This window comes from Eucalyptus grandis, chromosome 11 (genome assembly GCF_016545825.1).
Source record: "Eucalyptus grandis isolate ANBG69807.140 chromosome 11, ASM1654582v1, whole genome shotgun sequence".
Classification (NCBI taxonomy): Eukaryota; Viridiplantae; Streptophyta; class Magnoliopsida; order Myrtales; family Myrtaceae; genus Eucalyptus; species Eucalyptus grandis.
In genome coordinates this window covers 45,549,175-45,562,526 of record NC_052622.1, presented here as the reverse complement: position 1 = coordinate 45,562,526, position 13,352 = coordinate 45,549,175, and the positions used below count along the sequence as shown (strand labels likewise).

At 40.0% G+C, this 13,352-nt stretch overlaps 1 pseudogene; it reads left to right on the top strand.

Moving 5' to 3' along the window:
- Positions 1-6,153: 6,153 nt before the first annotated feature.
- LOC120289500 lies at positions 6,154-8,015 on the top strand (annotated as a pseudogene).
- Positions 8,016-13,352: the final 5,337 nt, after the last annotated feature.

The following is a 13,352-nucleotide window of genomic DNA, read 5'->3' as shown; positions in this document are numbered from 1 at the left end:
AAGGAAACCTTAGGCTATACTTTGAGGCCTAAAGTATTACTTTATAAAGTCAAGCCTAGGGCGCATGCATCCAACAAATTCCAATATGACGCGATCGAGACCTTTATGTCTTCTCTATACACCTCCCAACTCCTCCTCCTTTTAAAATAGTTTATTTAGCTAATCTAATTTGTTCTGCTTTATAAATGTAATCGTTCACGAGAGAGGTTCTTCTAGGCAAGTAGGGCTTGATTGCTAGGGATATATTTATTTATAATCCACCTAGGAAAATTTGTCGGTCTATGATTGGCTGGAGATATGTTTATTTATAATTCACCTACACTGGTCAACATTATGACATGGTCCACTCAAGGGTGTGCATTCGCAATATACTTTATCGAAAAGAAAAAATCAATTGTCGAGAGGAAATCCCAGAAAACAATTTCCCCCCACTCATTCGAAAACGAATATGCTGCTTTTGTTTTTAGTTTATTTATAATTCATTTACATATATCATGCGAGACTCACCACACTTGTGAAATGTAAAAAAAAAAAACATGTCGAGAATTTTTTGAATATATCTATAAAACAACGATGCATTAGGTTGAAATTTTCTAACTCGAATCATTACAATAAAAAACATTCCGCTTTTATATCTATAAAAATATTCTACTTTTGTATATGCCGATTGACCAATAGCACAATCGACACGTTACGTATGTTTCTCAATACACCACCCCGGAACAAGAATGATTATACTTATACAAAATTCGTCCCACCTAACTCGTGAACCCGATTGTCATTTATGCAATGGACACATGTGATTATGATTGTACCTTTCAAAGATATTTTTAATTATGTATGCTACCCATTCACGCAAACAAAGAGAGAGATTAGAGATTCGTTGCTTTTCCTTTTCTTAAGTTCTTTGTCCTCTTTTCCATCCGAGAAGCAGCCTCACATTCATTGTACCGCGTGGGTTTGCCTTTTAACTTAATACTTTATGAGAATCTATGCATTTTAGCTGAGATTTACACATTCGCGGTTTGGTTCGCCTTGTCTCCAGCCGACAATAGAAAATCAGTTCCTTGGAGGCAACTGAACTTGGCCTTCTATATTATGGCAAAGCGATATCTTTCGTTCCGCGTATCATGCCCGCGGGGTGCGGTTCAAGAATCAAAAATCGGATTGGGTTTCAGTTTTGGCAGCAGGCTCGCGACATATAGCGTTCTGTTCAAATTTAGACCAAATAAAAAAAAAGGGTTTCTATAACTTTCCATAGCAAATGAAAACCCACGAAAATTCGGGACGATTTTCGATGCCGACATCGTACATTTTCAAACACCTCATTCCCAAAAGGGACGAAGGGAAGAGAGCAAACATCTTGTCCGAAATGAGGTAGACACGACACGCATACCAGCAGACAGATATAGAGAATCAGGTTGTGAAAAAATAACGAACGGAAATCTTTTATTGCATGCATTTACTGTCCACGAGAAATGGTGTAACGGAACAGGTGGCAATGACTTTCTGCCCTTGGTGGGATTGACCGGAACGGCACAAGAGGCCAAAAGCTGTCCCTGGTTTGTTGACCCTAACGCACTACCAGCCAAAACCCGACGTCGGCCTCACTATTTTTAGTAAAAGAGTGAAAATATTTAGAAACACGTCTAGTTTTTAATTTCTAATTTAACGAGCGATTGATGGGACATTGTAGTTTCTAATGCATTACGCAGGCGCGATTTTAACTCTATTTGCAAAACATTAAATATCATCTTCATCATAAGAGTTTAATATAGTACCGTTACAATATTAAAAATTGCCAGGTTGGAGAAAATGTACTTTATTTAACTTCTCGATAAGAAAATTTGTCATGATCAAATCATCATTTTTTTTAATTTTTCATAATTCACTATTAAAAATGAGAACATTTCCTTATACCCTATTAGTAATATTCATGGTAAATTCACTTGAAACAGTTAAAGCTTGTTTGATTACATTTCAACAACACTAAAATTTGACCTCTTATTTTCCCATCGAAATCAAGAACGTTACTCATATATTCTAAGAATTAATAAAAATTGCATCGCAATTTTACTTTCTCGTCAAAATTTATCCATTGAGAAAATTTCAGGTGATAGGGAATTAAAAATAGCGAAAACGCCACCGCAAAGGTCCTAAATTTTCTTCAGTGAAAGTAACTGAGAACAAAATATATGCACCCCAGGACCCAAGCAGAAGAGAACAAAACAGCTGCTGGAAAAGAGAGAGAATACAAAATTGAAAAGGTAGGAAAAGGTTAAAGAAAAAAAGGAAAAAGGGGAAATGGAGAGAAAAGAAGGGCGTGGAAGCATCAATTCTATGTTTGGTATGCTGAGTGTGTGGCACATGCTCGCCCACCTTCATATAAGACAAGGGATGCAGCCAGGCTCTCGAAGGACCAACATGTTAATACAATATCATTTCATCATTTCATCTTATTTTTATGGCTTTACTCGTGACTTCTTGTTCGTAGGCAATAGATCGATTGTATGCACAACTTTTACTTACAATTCGAAATATCTCAAATTAATTGTACTTAACCAATGTCCTGAACGAACGGTTGAGAGGACTCAATTTGCATAGCGTTTCTCTTTTAGTTTAATTTTTCGGTGTAAGAGGAGGTGACATGTGGAAGAATATGTTTTTCAGAAGGGCAATAGCACAAGATACTGATGAACTTGGTTTAATGTGTAAAATCATCCATAAGTTTTTAATTTATATAATGCGATCCTTAAACCTTGCCCAATGTTTAATGTCGTCCCTAAATTATCAATTTGTTCTCAATCCAATCAATCACCCAAGTCTCTAAACTATATGAAAACATTTAAAAGTTTAGGAATAATATTGAATCGAAATTTATGAATTATGCTGGACAAATTAAAAAGTTTAAGGACATCTTGTGCATTTGACTAAAAATTCAAAAAATCACATCGAATGGATTAAGAATTCATATTAAATCAAAGTTCATAAATAATTTACGTGGTCTCATATTATATTAGGATAAGTATACTAAAAATCTTAAAATTTACCACGAAAGTATAATTAAGTTTTAAAGTTTTAAAAAGTGTAATCATATCGTAAAATTTATCGAAAGTAGGTGTAATCGAGTTCAAAATTTATTAAGGTAAGTTAACAAAAATTGATTGTATTTTTATAATGTTTTATGATTTAATTGTAGTTTCGTGATAGGTCCTGGACCTTTTAGTGGATTTTCCGTTTTTATGTTTGTCTCTGCTCCCACGTTTCCCGTTCTGGGCCAGAGAAGATTGGGAAAGTAGGAAAAGACCGCGATGGCCCACGCGAATACGTCCGGGCGAGCGGGTGGGGGAGGGCGGGGAATCACGACCGCGAGATGAAACCCCGGGCGGACGCGTGGCACCTGGAGGGGGCCGTTACGGGCGGGGACCCCACCGCGGTAGAGACGCAGATTCCCGAACGTCGTATCGGATTCGAGACTCCCCCTTGGCCCCGTTCTCGAACAAAATCATCTCCCCGTAGGGCGGAAGGTCTCGTCTCGTCAGGCCCCGGTGGGCCACGCGCGAGCCACGCGTCGGCCGCCCGCGACGATAAGGATGCGACACGCTTCCACCGGATACGACAAGAGCCAAAGCCTCACCCCCCCCAGCAACGACAAGCGGTCGAACAAAGAAAGGAGAAAACCGAAAGAGGACGGGCGAAATTATTACTTTTTTTTTTTATAAAAATAATGTGATATAATTTTTATGTATGGGAAAAATGATAAAATTGAAAAAGCGCCCCCCGCGCTACCGGACAAAACACGCGTCTCCATCCCTCATGAGCTTTCTCGTGATTTGGGGAGAGCCGCGAGGTAGGTTGGGGAATCCGCCAGGGAGGGTGGTAACCCTGCGCGTGAACCAATAGGTCGGCTTCGGGGACAATAAGGATGTGGTTTTTTTTTTCTTTTTATTTATTCCCATCCCCCTTATTCTTTTGATTTCTCTCCCTCGTGTTCTAAATTTTCTAAAAGATTTAGAATAATTAATTAGATGATGGACAGAAATTGAATGTCTATGCAGAGCCCGGCCTTAGTTCTGATTTTTATCAGATCGACGAAAGACGAATAAAATTAAAGTAACTCAGGTAAAATTTTCATTGGGCAATTTTGTGAAAGACCTTTCTTTAAAAAAAAAAATGAAAATAATGCTTGAATGCATTTACACGCATGAAACGATAATATCAATTAAACTGATATAAAATGTTGTGACCATTTATATTGGCGAAGTTGTCAATTTGGTCAGCTAACCAAAAATAGTTGAATTATAATGAATTTGTAATTTAGTAATTGTTCTCCTCTCGATAATTATTGGTATAATGAATTCGACCCGAGTGAAGCACTTTATGGTTATTCTAGGAAAGTTATCGATGAGCACAAGCATTTGTTAAATACTCAAGTAGAATAACTTTTTACACCTTTGATTCACTAATGTTTCATATTTAATGATTGAAATTTTCTAAAAAATTTTATTTGCGTATATAACATGTCTTGAATGGAATTCAATAACAAAACTTTTAATCAAAGGCAAGATGTTCAGCTATAATCGACCAGAGGACTCATCGCCCCGACGGTTTTATTAATTTTTAACTATGCAAACTTAAAGGAGAGAGTTAATAACCAATTTTTTAGAAAAAAAATTGACAAAAAAAGGAAAAAACCATTCCTCGAAATTGGCATTAGAATTGCGACGTGTTGACTTGAAGTGGTCCAGATAATAAATTGCACATCGATGTATCTTTCACTATTATTCTTTCACGAAATAGTGCGGGAGCCGACTTCAGTCGATCGGCGGTCGAATACATTTTATTCTCGGTCAATGAAGTATATTCTATCTTTTTTAAGAAGGCTCATGTGGGATGTGGGATGAAAGCTCACGCGCTAAGGGTAAAAATCAACCACCCCACAGGCATATTGCATCCAAATCCATCTAACAGAATAGTACAAATGCCCAAGATGTCCAAAATTAGAACAAGACATGGGCTCCCATATATTAAAAATTAGATGTCCCAAAAGCTCATCGGTTCAATTTATTATAATTTTATAAAATGCAAAAACACCTAAAACTTATTAGATTATGAAAATTGGATTATGTATTGTTATCATGTCTCGTATTCGATATTATTACAAAATTTACACTTGGAAGCCTTTACGATCGAACCAATTGCCCTAAAGATATTTGTTTTCGATGAACAGAACAAACAAAAATCTCAAGACATGTTTGCACACAATGAAACGTACAAATCAATTTTGGTAACTCGCTCCAATGCGTATGCCTTGTTGAAATACAATAACAAAGCAGAAATCTCAAGATTATCGCGGATCGAGAGGAAAGTTAACATTTACGCAATCAATTAAGGTCATTTATACGATTAAATTTTATTATTATTTCGGCCTTCGCGTCTCTGCACACCCAATTACGTCATATTTGGTGTAAACTTTGAATCTAAGCCATGAAAGTTAAGTGAAAAATAAAAATCGAAACTCCCCAGGGCATTCAAAAATTTTCAAAGCGGGAAAAAAAGTAGAGTTAGGCAAAAGTCGAGGGAGTCAATATGCAGAGCTAAATGACCAAAAAATAAAAATAAAAATGCGGAGCTCCATTTGAGGAGGAGGGGGGTGATGGGACCCACTGGGCACAGTTTAATTCGGCCGCCCTGGTTTTTTTTCTCTCTCGTCTCCGTTCACCCTCCTTCGTCCTCTCCCCTCCGCTCCGGCGTCGTTCCTCTGCGTTTTGCCTCCCTCCTTCTCCCTCTTCCTCTCTCCCTGTCTTCTCTCTTTCTCTGCGGAGTTCTGTACTTTAAGCTCTAGTCTCTCTCTCTCTCTCTCTCTCTTTCTCTCTCCATCCTTCTCTCTCTCTCTCGCGGACACATACATACACGCGTATCTGAGTAGGATCTTCGATTTCACACTCTACTGCGTCTGCGCCATCTCTGTTTTCCCTCCTCACATCAGAAGAAGAAGAAGAACTGTCCCCCGTCCTTTCCCCTGTTCAGAGCACCCCCTCCTCCCTTCCTCTTCGACGAGGAATCTCCGGCGCAAGTTGCAGCCCCCTCCCCTCCCGCCCGCGGCGGCAGAGAACGCGCGCGCGCGAGAGAGAGAGAGAGTGCGCGGGCTAGGCCAGCTTGTCCGAAACTCTCGGGCCGTTGCTATGATCATCAGAAAGGCCGCCTCGGCGAAGGTCGCGTTTTGGGTCTAGGCTGCTCCTCCTCCTTCGTTCCGCGGTTCGTCTCCTCCTTCGCCTCTCCGGGTCTCGGATCTCTCGCCGCCTCATGGCTGGCGATAACGAAGTCAACGCCAATGAATCTAAGGTGCCTCCCTCGAATCCCTCCTGTGATTCTTCGGCTTCTCGGTGTTCTCTTCGTGGTTTTGGGCGTTCGGGGGTCTGTGATGATAATTGGAGCCGATTGGGCTATTTGGTTGGTGGATTTTTTTCTCGATGCTTCGATTTTTGGTGGTTTCGCCTGAATTGGACCCGAGCTCGTTCGTTTGGAAAAGGTGATGCCCGAGGTGATTCTGCTTGGTTCCTGGAAAAAAAGCCGTGATATCTTTCCCCCTCGCCGCGAGTTCAAAATTCCTGGGCGATTATGGCTACCCTGTGCTTTTCAGTCGCAGTTCCGATTTACGATCTGTTAGTTGGCGTCTCTGCTTCTGGGCTTTTTTCCTTCTTCTTTTTTTTTCCCCAAGATTAGTGGTTGAAATTTGAGTGTTAATTAAAGCAATGGAGGGTTCTGGCTTGATCGGACGAAGAGTTTTTGCAGTTTTCGCATTTGGAGGACGACGAGTCATTCCCGTTCTTACCTTTCCCGTTTCCTTTTTAGTAAATTTCCCAGCTTCCTTGTCAATGATGATCTTCTCATTTTGCTGTGTGCATTTCTTGGTTATGCTGAAGATCAATCTAGTGGTTTAACATGTCGAATTCGTGTCGCAATTGGTGACGCTCTGAGCGCTGATTTCGTGTTTCTCCTCCTCTTGTAGAGAGTTGTTCCCTTAAACACATGGGTCCTCATCTCCAACTTCAGGCTCGCGTACAATCTCCTCCGCCGGCCCGACGGGACCTTCAATAGAGACTTGGCTGAGTTCCTTGACCGGAAAGTGCCTGCCAACACCATTCCGGTCGACGGAGTCTTGTCGTTTGATCACGTCGTCGATCGCCCCACTGGCCTTCTGAACCGGGTGTACTTGCCGGTGCCCATGATGCATCTCAATGGGGATTTGAAGAGCTCGAGAAGCCTCTTAGCACCACCGAGGCTGTCCCTGTCATTTTATTCTTCCACGGCGGGAGCTTCAGCCCTCCTCTGCCAACAGTGCAATTTATGACACCTTCTGCCGCCGCCTCGTCGGCCTTTGCAAGGGGCGGTCGTGTCGAGTGAATTACCGCCGCTCGCCCGACACTGATACCCCTGTGCCCAGCGATGATGGTTGGGCAGCCCTGAAGTGGGTGAAGTCGAGACCTTGGCTAATGAGTGGGAAAGACTAAAGTCCATGTCTATTTAGCTGGGGATAGCTCGGGCGGTAACATCGCTCATCACGTGGCGGTCAGGGCTGCCGAGGCCGAGGTGGAAATACTAGGTAATATCCTTCTTCATCCTTTGTTTGGCGGGCAAGAAAGAACCGAATCGAGAAGAGATTAGATGGGAAATACTTCGTTAAAATAGAGGAACGCGATTGGTACTGGCGGGCTTATCTTCCGGAAGGGGAAGACCGAGATCACCTGCCTGCAATCCTTCGGTCCCCGTGGCAGAAGCCTTGAGGGGCTTAAGTTTCGAAGAGCCTCATCGTTGTGGCGGGTCTGGATATTCTCCAGGACCGGCAAATAGCTTATGGGAAGGGTTAAAAAGGAACGGTCAAGAAGTGAAGTTGCTATATCTGAAGCAGGCCACGATCGGCTTTTACTTCCTCCCGAACAACGAGCATTTTCTACTGCCTGATGGAGGAGATCAAAACTTTGTCAAGCCTAACTGTTAAATATAAGACCCACTTAACCTACTTACAGGCAAAGCAGTCCATACATAACAGAAGCTTTGACTGTTTTCAGGTTTTGTATTTGGTTTTCCATCTATTGCAGTGGTGGGTTGTGTAGTATTTTTCTTTGGGTTTTCTCCCCTCTTTGCTGTTCTAGCATTTGTGGTGGTAGAATGAGAGTTCTATCGATCAGTCGGGTCTCTGGAGATAGTGGCCTTCGTTGTGGCGGATCGGACTCTGCTATACCAATTGGAGAGATCGTCTTATATCTACTATAACCTCTTACTGTTGTTCAGCTTCCAGCTGAGGATTAATGGGGTGGCAGGACCGGTGGCATCGACGTGGTGGTCGATCGATCTGGTCTTAGCAGGTGATCATTCTTAGAGCACTAATTTCTGGACTTTGATTATACGCTCGTGGTATGGACTATGTATGTGATACTTGTGGCCTAGATAAATACAAAGAAAAGGCTTTTGCCTGTATATTTTCCTTCTCGAATGGACTGGTTCTCTCTCCCTTCTGTTCTGATGGCGAAACCTCTTGTTGGCAGGCAGTATTCATGTGCACGCTCTATAGTTAAGACTTGGTCGATGCGCTCTTGTAGTTGGTCACGAGGAAGGACGTTTCTCATCGCATTGTAAGAGGGGAAATCGAAGTCTTCATTGGTTGGATTAATCAATTCTTCAATAATGTCCGAGAACGAAATCACTGTGCAGAAACATAACATCAGTCAAACCAAAAGAAAGCTTCAATGCACGTAGTAGCAGGAGTTTGAAATTCTGCAAGGCACGAGATTCTCATCTTGATCTTCCACTTAGTCATTTTGGATTCCACTAGGAATTCATGTTCATTCATATGGCATCCTATGAAAAGCCCCCACCGTCCCCGACACGAACCATACAATTGCACAAGTTTTTAAAAGTTAAAACACGGAGATTGATGTGCGAAAATCGTTACGAGTTAAACATATGCTTGCGATTTACCACGTTGGTCGATGAACAAACGTTGTTCTGGTGGTCCACGATTACAATGGGCACGAACAAGCATGTGGCGGCGTACCATCCCAGAAAATGCCCCCAAAGCCAGACCCACAACCAACAAAATTTTCCCAGGAAAATGAGAGCCAAAAGGAGAGAGGGAGAAAGAGGAGAAAATCATTGGGGGAGGGGTCAAAATCATGGGCTCTCGCCATCTTTCCACATCGGTTTGATTAATTCTTGGCAGCTTGCGATTGCCCCCATTCTTAAGATGATGGAGGTGCGTTCTGGAGCTTTGGGAAAACAGCAAGAAATTGTGTTGAATTTGTCTTTGTTTGGTGGAGGGGAAACCCATCTATTGATGGTTGGGATTTCTTGGATCTATTATGAATTCTGGGGACACTTTACTTTAAAAAAAATAATAATAATATTGGTTGGATTGCTTTTTGGAGGATTAAATTAATGGGCACTAAGTGGTAGGAACAGCTAAGCAGGACAAGGACATGGAACCTTGTCGCAATTTGACTTTCTAGGCCCTCCTTAAATTTCCTTTGTTTCTTTGCTTAGAATATGTTCTTCTGGTTTGCGCCCCGTCACTTTTATAATCACTAGGGGGCCTTTCGCATCGGTTCAATTTTAATAATGATTTCCCTAACCTTTTCTTGTTCAGATTATCTCGGTGTTCTCTAATTGCTAACGTCCTGCTGTCAAAAACTGTCCCCCCGGACATGTCGTGTGAATGCATTCTCCATTGGGACAAGACGGAGTCACACTGTTTGACAATCGGCTTTTGTTTAATAGTCATTAGGGATTGAAGACATCTTCTGATTGGTTGGGAAGAAACATCGTTTAGGATACGTGGATTGGCTTCTGTCGAAGAAAGTCGCGATTTTCTTTCGTAATGATAATTGATGTGATTTTATAGGGAACGAGTTTAGACATGATCTCTAGAGTGATCACTGTTTTGATAATGTGCGGTCGGTCATCCCGATGCTTGGAACGACATCATGTTGCGGTCACGTCTCTTGTGTTCCATTTGAGCTTCATCCACCGCTTGAGATGAGACATTGCATTTTTGTTGGAGTCAACCGTGAAATTACGTCAACGAGCACAATGGACGGTGCATGTAATGTTGTGATTATGGCAACAGGAACCAATTATGAAATTGTTTTCCATGTTCATGAATGAGGATCACACTTCCTAACATCTTATATATTCATGTCATGTTTTTCGATAACTTCATGGAATGACTCATGAACAGATTAAGTTCATATATTTGACCTGTGCTTGTAGCCTTGATTATGAGCAATTGAACATAGTTGATAGAATTCAAATGCGTAACCTCCACCTACTGAACTGAAAATCCCTCAACGCCCTAGCTGACTGCATAAATTTGAGGTTTTCATTATTTCCTCACGATGTTTATCCTCAATTTTTCTTAGTATAAGTTGACGGTTATCTTACATAACATTTTGCTGTCCAAGCACCTCTTGGGTGGGTTTGTAAGCCACATTTAAATTACCCATTAAATTAAACTTCGCATGTGATTCTGCAAGTTGATTATAAAAGCTAGTGAGCTCAACTGCTGCAGTTTTGTTTATGTTGAGGTGTTCAAATCAAAGAATGGCTCAGATTCAACCTCTAATATAGAAAATAGTAAAAATTAAACGTAATAATCACGCCAAACCATTAAAACTAAACTCCATTCCTTGATCTGAATATGTAACTTTTTCAACGTACCAATGTGCTACGATTTTTTGTTTTTGGAAAATTACTAAAAAAAGTTTTTTGCCTATTGCACTTGCACCAACTGCTAATTCAATCTTAAATATTTTAAATTAGCCAGTTTAGTACTAAATCTATTGTACTTATGTTAATTCGGTCTTAAACGTTCAATTGTGCCAATTTAGTTATAAACTTTTTGACAATTTATTAATTTAGTCCTAAATCTTTTGACAATTTATCAATATAGTCATTTGGATAAATTTTAATTAAAAATCACTAAGTCTGCAGTTAGCATTGGTTGTCCTCTCGTGGCACTATTGGCATTGACTTAAATAATTTTTATTATTCTTAATTTGTATTATTATTTTTTATTCTTTTCTTTTTTCCTAATCTTGGCAAGCGATCCTTGACCGATTTAGGCAAGGACGCCTAGACCAGTCGAGGATGAGTGTCGGCTGGCAACCTCACTTACCTAAGGTTAAGAAAAAAAAGGAAAAAAAGAATAAAAAATTCACAATGAATATTTTTTAAAATAAAATAATTTCCAAGTTGGCGTCAACTATACTATATAAGACGATCAACGCCGACTAGATTGTCATATTAGCAATTTTTAGTGAAAAACTAGCGAGAAAGACTAAATATGTAAATTATCAAAATATTTAGGATTAAATTAGTACAATTAAAAGGTTTATAACTATTTGTACAAATATAAGGTTTAAGAATTTTTTGGTAATTTCTCCTCCAAATTTCATGTGCTATACTTTTAAAAGTATGTTTGATTGACTTGACAACCTTGATTTTGAGGCTATTAGAGAATTTTCACATAGCCGATGACTCCGTCTCTCACTCTCACCTTATACACATACATGTGTGCCACTTGTGCTAATATACAATAGACATTAGGGTGCGCTCTGGAAAATATTGTTCTAAAAATGATAATTTGTATTGCTTACAAAATTTTACTAACAAAAAATATATTTAGTGTTTATGAAAATTATTTAGACATAAAGTATTGTCGATAATGAAAATATGTTTCATAAATTAATTTTAAACGATATAAGCGATTACTTTTTGAAAATATTTTCTAAATTATTAATTTTTTACAAAGAAGTAAACGGAGCCTTGGTCTGTTTCCACTTTTGGGCAAAAGAAAAAGAAAGAAATTGAGGTTGGACGCGTTTGGTAACGTTTCAATTTAAAATTGTTCTAGGGAATAGAAATAGAAAACTATTTCTCGTTCCTAGGGAATAATTTTGACCGAAAGACGCATTTGGTAAACTTGTTCCGAGAATAAAAAATGAATAGAAACACGTTTGGTAAATTTATATTCTTTTTTTTTGTTTATTTTAATTTTTTAAATATTTTTATTTTATTTTTCCTTTCTTTTTTATTTTTATTTTTTTCTTTCTTTTTGGTTGGTCACCGGCCTCGGTGACCCAGTTGACTGGGTCGCGGCCTCGCCCCGGATCTGGAGCTCGCCCAGATTCGGCGAGGCTTGGCCTCGCCGGGGTCGGCAACGCTTTGGCGAGGTCGCCGACCTCGACGGCGTCGCCGGCCCGACGGTCGGTCGCCGGCCATGGCCGAGATCGGCGATCGGCCAAAGAAAAAAGAAAAGAAAAGAAGAAGAAAAGAAGAAGAAAAGAGAAGAGAGAGAAAAATGTTCTTTAAAAGTGTTTTTGGAACAAAAAAACAACTTTTTTTATTTCTCATTTTTGTTCCAATTTTGTTTTGAGAACAAAAAAACAGATTTGAACAAAAATGCAAACAAATGCGTTTCTGTTATTTTCTTGTTCCCAAAACAAAAAAACAAAATTTTGTTCATAAACAAGATTAAGGAACATTACCATGTAGGCCTTTATTTTTGATCTTCTATTAAGTGGTGTCATGGTTCCGACTTTACTTGGACAAGCCCAACATTGCTTCCTTGGGTACGATGATAGCCCACTTTGTCATGGAGAGCTCTATTCTATAGTCTTAAACAGATATCTAACCCTGATCCAACTAATTTTTGTATAATGCCTTTTGTAAACATATATACGATTTTACCTTTATTTTTTTTCGACAATACGCGTGATATTCGTTATTTAACAAAGTGCGGTGAAAATACATTAAGAGCATCAGAACATAACATATTAAAGAGAGTAGAAGGAGGGTGAATGACCCAATTCTTAGGTAAAACGTTTAACTTTTGTGATTTTGCTAACCAATCCATGATCCTGTTCGAGTCTCGGCTGCAATGGGCTATGGAGAGGCCCCAAAATTTACTCTTTAGCTCCTTGGCCCGGTCCACCGGGAATTGTACTTCCCAGTTCAGCTGATCAGAGGAGTTTAGACATGGGACAAGTACACTACAGTCAGAGTGAAGCTGCAATGTTTCTGTAGATCCGGGGAGAAGAAACGTTAGGGTTTCGAGCAACGCCACAGCTTCTGCTTGTATCAAACGATTTGCATCTACCTAGCATTCGGCCCACGGTCTGTTCGGTCTTTAAAAAGTCAGTGGGGTATTTAATGGGCCCGAAATTTGTCAATCTAAAGTGAATTTTCTCGTCATAAAGAATTGACCGCAAGCTTTGTGGAGAATTTTACTGATGCGTGAGCAACAAGCTGTCGACGTAGGATCGGTAAAAGTTCAAATACAACATGACCGAGTA